Source organism: Varanus komodoensis, unplaced genomic scaffold (genome assembly GCF_004798865.1).
Source record: "Varanus komodoensis strain SLA01 unplaced genomic scaffold, ASM479886v1 scaffold1154, whole genome shotgun sequence".
NCBI classification, from domain to species: Eukaryota; Metazoa; Chordata; class Lepidosauria; order Squamata; family Varanidae; genus Varanus; species Varanus komodoensis.
In genome coordinates this window covers 17756-23655 of record NW_025335332.1, presented here as the reverse complement: position 1 = coordinate 23655, position 5900 = coordinate 17756, and the positions used below count along the sequence as shown (strand labels likewise).

Below are 5900 nucleotides of genomic sequence, written 5' to 3'. Positions count from 1 at the left end.
CTATTAAGCATTAACATTAATAAATTTTCAATGTTTTGAATGTTATTTTTGGTAGAAAGACAGGTTTGAAAAGGAACATGAATGGTGGTTAAAGTGGACTGGGGACCTGGGAGACCTGGGTCCTAGTCCCCACCCAACCATGAAGTTTCCTGGGTGATTTTGGCCCCGGCACAGATGGTCAGCCCAACCTACCTCACAGGGCTGCTGTTGTGATGATAAAATGGCACCATGCATGCCTCCTTGGGATCCTCACAAGGGGATGAAAAATAGAATGTAAATGTAGAAGTAGTAGTAGTAGTAAACTGTTCTCCCGTTTGCTCCTTGTAAAAAAAATGAAAGAGCGTAGCAGCAAAATAAATCCTGCTGGGAACAGATCCTCCTGCATCTCCATCCAAATGAGTGATCATTTTTTGACCATGCCAAATCAAGCAGGACAATGTGCCATTTGCAGCTCTGACTTTTCCACCTTCGCAGCCCTACCAGCCTTCTTGACCAACAGGCAGGTTGGGGAACACACGCCTCTAGTGTGCAAGCTTGGAAGGATCTTTCCCCATTTCACCTCATTTCCCAGGGAAAGCAAGCGAGAGCCCATTGGAATGAAAGTGCAAATGTAACCTGGATTGACAGTCCACGGTCTGGAGACAAGGCTCTCCTGTCTCTAGGTGGTGGCCAGGAAGAAAAGCCCATGTTCATCCGTGGAGGTCTTATCCTGTGGTGTTATTTTCATGTTTGAAACATTTACGTATCATGCTGTGAATGTGCAGAGTTCCTTGAGCTGCACAGTCCCCTGATGTGGGCCCCAAGGTCCAGCCCTATCTGCACTCCCACAGAGAACCTCTAATTTCTGTCTGTTCTCACTTCTCAGACAGAAAACTCCCAAGTGCATCCCCCATCGAGCAGGAGCCTGAAATGGGCATGGAGTGGATCACAGAATCCTTGAGTTGGAAGGGGCCAGAGGACCGGTGGATTGAACACCCCCCCCCCCTCAGTGCAGGCCTCCATGTTGAGCCAGAGTGCCTCTTGATTGGGGAAGCCTTCCACCTCCCTAGAATATTGGTTCCATTGGCGGACGGTTGACACTCATGTTTTTCCCCATGCCCTGCCAGAATGTGGCTTCCTGCAACTTGAGCCCATTGTTCCCTGTCCTGCACTCTGGGATGAGCAAGAAGAGATCCTGCCCTTCCTCTTTGTGGAAGACTTTCAAGTACGTGTAAAATGCTGGGCCATCTCCCCTCAGTCTTCCCTTCTCCAGTCCAAACATGCCGAGTTCTCTCAATCTCTTCCCACGGGGCCTGCAGCTCCTCGACCACGAAGCCCACGGGGCCGATGCCGGGGTGTTCTCAGCCGATGGGGAGGGGAGGGCACAGAGAGGATCCGCGCAGAGCGTTATGAACATGGCCGAGCACTCGGGCTGCCCAAGAGATACTATTCTAGAGCCGCAGATCTCGAGGGGGCCAATTCCACCTCACCACGCCATTGAGGTTTCAGAGGGGCACGTGCTGCCGCTGAAAGGCGTTCGGGTGCGGGAGGCGAGACGGGATGGAGGGGGACAGGGAGCGCGGCTCCCGCGCAGCCCGCCAATGCTGCGTGCCCATGCCAGGCAGGACCCCCGCGGACTCCCCTTCCTCGCGAATCGGGGAGGACGCTGCCCCTCCACGAGCTTCCCTGGCTGGTGCGTGGAGAGCAAGTGGGGTGCGGGAGTGGGGGCGGAGGGACCCCGCCGCCTGATTTGGGGGGAATTGGGGGAAGGGGCAGAGCCCCTCCGCGCCCTTCCCGCCATCCCCTCGCTGCTCTCCATCTGCGAACGAGGCTCTCAAATCCCGCGTGCGGCTGTGAAATCTGCCCATTCCCCAGGGCGCGTGCAGGGAGGGCGCAGCATGCCAGGAGAAAAGGCAAACGCTGCTGAAGAGCGTTCAGGCGGGCGCTGAAGGGTTAAGGGCACCGATGGATTCCTAGAGCGGCCCGCAATGGGGCCCAAAAGCGGAGCACTGCCCCGGAAGTGAAGGACGCCTTGGTAACCCCGCCAGTGGGAAGTGGAGGAACCGTTTCTGGGGTTCGCGTCTCGCTCCTCCCGCGGTCCTCCAGAGTCCCCCGCTGCGGCCCCGCGAGGCGGACCGGTAGGGGAGCCTGCGCGGCGTCTTGGTTGGGTCGGGCCGAGGAGGCGTGGGCGCTGGCCTCTGCGGCGCCCGGGACGGCGGAGACCACCGCCTCCATTCCCGGTAAAGCCCCGGCTTCATCTCTGCAGAGCCTCTGGCCCTTAGCGACATCAGTGTTGCGCCAGGTGGCCCGCGCGCCTGAGTCGGGTGCAGCAGCGATTAGATTTGTTTTTCGCAGGCTAGCCTACCTCGCCGGCTTGTTGTGAAGAGAAAGCGGAGGTGTTCTTTGGACCACTCTGAACTCCTTACGGGAGAATAATAAAATAGTCACAGTACTAGAGGTGTAAGATATGCAAGTCTTTTGTGGTGGAGTGGAAAAGCTGCTCTGCAGCCAACTTAGGAATGGGGTGGGGGGGGCTGTAAGGGGACAGCTTTAAGGCTGGGTGTGAATAGAATGGTCTGGAAATGTGTTTGTTTCCTTATATTTTGCTACCCTGCTTTGCCTTACTCAGAAGAATAGTGTGTTGAGGGGTGATAAGAACAGGATTTTTTAAAATTAGATTTTGAAAAGCCAAGAGCCCTGCCTCCACAGTCATCAGTGGTTGAAAAGATCCCTGCCTTAATGTTTGATTTTTAAAAGAGCCCTGTCTCTACAGTTGTCAGTGATTTGAACAAGGGAGCAGGTCTCCTCCTTCAGTGCATGCTTAGGACCTTCCCTTGTCTATCAGAGAATTTGCAGCTGGGTGGCCCTGTGTCCAAAGGCAGATGTAGAACTTGCGTGAAGTTTCCCTGCCCAGTCAACGATGGGGAATTGAAGGGCTGCACCCTGGTGCTTGTGCTCTGTTTTTAAAGCATGCCTGGTGGACAGACCTCTGATTTTCAAGGGCAGGTGCTCACCAGAGGTGCTCCTCTGGCTGGCCTCTGGTGTCCGTCCTTGGCACTAATCCCTAGCCATCCTGCCTCTGGCATTGCAGGCAAGGGGACCATTGGCTGTTGACAGCCCATCCGCCTTGAATTTGCCCTGCATGCCTTTAGAGCTATCCTGGTTGGTGCCAGTGACAACATGTGGTGTGGGAAAATTTATGTACCAAATGCTGAGCAAGAACAGCAATGTCTTTGGGTGATCGTATAAACCTTAGAATACTCTGCTGGGAGAATCTTGGCACTGGGATTTTTTCCTGCCAGACAACTTAGTATTACAGAAAATCTTGTAAATTTGTAGGGACCTTTCATGTGTTTTGTTCTAAAATCTTCCTGACCTTGCCATGCACATGCAAATTAACTCCTCCCTCTTCCTATTAGCTTTACATTGCTCAGCTCCCTGTACCAATGAGAGTAGATCTAAATCCCGGTGTCTGTGAACTCTGCATCACCAGAGGACATAAGTGAAGAACCTAGTTTTAGTCAAGCACACAAAGTAGACAGGTAAGAATGTAAGAGACATTAAGATGAATAGAAGAAATTATCTATCCTGGTTTCCAATGAGTTCAGTGGTTTCAGTATTTAGATCATAACAAGGTTTTCATTTTCTACATATTCCTGAACAGGTGCATGACAAGACAGTGAGAATCAGATGGATCCATGCATCTAATCGTTAGACATAAGCATGAACTGATATTTCCAAATTAAGTGGCATCAGAAAGAAGAAAAACGCCTGTTTCTCAAGGTGTGGAATGCCGGAACTCTTTGTTTCAAAAGTTGCTGAGAGGAAGAGAAGAAAAGAGAGACAAAACTGAGATAAAATATTTAATAGGGAAGAATAGGTAAGGCAGCAGGTCCACCAAAGACCAACCTTTTTACAGCACTGAATGTGGACTGGGCTTCAGGATGAACGGAAGTCTTACTAAACCTGACATTAGACATGTAGGGCAGAAACCCTTTGTATGCAAGGAATGTGGAAAGAACTACAGTCGGAAGTATGCACTTACTTTACGTGCAAGGACTCATACAGGAGAAAAACCATATCACTGCATGGAATGTGGGAAGAGATTCAGTAATACTGGAAATTTTACTGAGCATCAAAAGACCCACACCGGGGAGAAGCCATATCAATGTGTGGAATGTGGAAAGAGTTTTCGTCAGAAGGGTTATCTTTCTATACATGAAAGAATCCACAGGGGAGAGAAGCCTTACAAATGCATGGAATGTGGTAAGACCTTCACTTCCAGTTATTCCCTAAATCTGCATCACAGACGCCACACAGGGAAGAAACCATATAAGTGTATGGAATGTGGAAAGAGCTTCAGTGTGTGTGCATCTCTTACACTGCATCATAGAACTCACACAGGCAAAAAGTTGTATTGCAAGCTACAGCAATATGCAATTCAGACTGGAATCAGGAAAAAACTATTGGTAGGGGAAAATGTAGTCTCTCTTCCTTGTCTCTGAGCTTCCTCGGTTGTCACTTTACTCTGCAGTATTTTCCAATACTTTCCATGGCTCACAAACTGAAATACCTGTCCAGTGAGAAATTGTCCCTTCCGGACAATGATCACATCTGTAGCAGCAAACCGGCTTCCCCTCTGGAACTTTTCTCTGCTGCCCTGGAGAGCACCTCTCCACACACCTTCCAAAAGGCATCTTCTGCAAAGGAAAGCACAAATGGTCAAGGTTAAAGTGACATGCATTGCACAAAATGCGGTGGCTCATTGGAGTTCCCTCTTTCTTTCTGTAAAGAATTGCCCATTGAAGTATATTTGAAATATTTCTGAATGTCTGAAGGTCACTTGAAACCCTCAAACTTGTATGGTAGATAAAAATTGTATTGCTGCAAGCTGAAGGGAGAGGGGTTCCCAAAACCATTCCCTGCTGTTCCATTGACCTCAGGGGGTTCAGTTAACCTATTCACCCCTCCATGCAGTGAATGGCCCAGAGTGCTATATTTCTCTGCATAGAGGAACAAATCTGGTTCAACAACCCTTTGGTCAGGAGCTAGGTTTCCTCCCTTCTCTCTCTCAAACCAAGAGCACTATCTTTGGCCAGAGTTCTTTAGTCCCAGTGCACAACAAGCAAGTATAGCCAGTAAATGTTGTGAGCTGCCCCGAGGCTTCGGCGAATGGGGCGGCATAGAAAAGTTTGAAAGAAAGAAAGAAAGAAAGACCCCCCAAATACGCACAAAGCAGGTTGTTGGACCCAACCCCATCTGAGCTGAGTGCCCAGTCCAGCTCTACTTTTCTCTGGTTTTGTGAGAAAATATAATCTATGTCAGATGTAGAGTCTTTTTGGCTTGCCTCCTACTCAATCAGGGCTTTGATCAAAGTAGGGATAAATGCAACATTCATCCCTGTTCATTTTTTATCCTGATTTCCCAGGCTCGCACTTTCTGGAGTGAACACAGACTCAGATGTAATTCCTGACTTTGCAATATGATTGTCAGGACTTGTCTTATCTATGTTGTAAGCCGCCCCGAGGCTTCGGCGAATGGGGCGGCATAAAAATGTTTTAATAAATAAAATAAATAAAAATAAAATAATGCTTGTATTAGCATGGGGACATTTGGGGAATGCACCTATGAATGCACTCTTATATGGCCACAGAACTGAGGGAGCTCTGCAGTGGAATCTGCAGAAATTTGGGAAGCTGTATTTGACTGATCAATGTGTCCTTTGAGCCATCTGGAAATAAATGCAGGGCACCTCCATAGGAAGATGGATTTTCAGAATTTAATAGCCCCTCTTCCATGGACTCACAAGTCTTTTGGAGGCATCCAAAGAGGAATCTTCCATTCTGAAGGGACAGAGCTGCAACGTTCTTTTGTTACCCCAAGACTCCCAAACATTCACTTCCATCTCACCTCTGTAGCCC

The 5900-nt window shown here is 49.3% G+C and overlaps 1 long non-coding RNA gene across 2 annotated transcripts in view; it reads left to right on the top strand.

Annotated features, from left to right (window-relative positions):
• Positions 1-2026: 2026 nt before the first annotated feature.
• LOC123018789 overlaps positions 2027-5900 on the top strand; it is a 5782-nt gene continuing 1908 nt past the window's right edge. Inside the window, exons 1-3 of one of the 2 annotated variants that reach the window (XR_006413810.1) lie at positions 2027-2219; positions 3399-3521; positions 3644-5201. This is a non-coding gene — a long non-coding RNA (uncharacterized LOC123018789). Of the gene's footprint in view, positions 2220-3398; positions 3522-3643; positions 5202-5900 lie in introns of those variants that run through there. The other variant, XR_006413811.1, reaches the window with a different exon arrangement.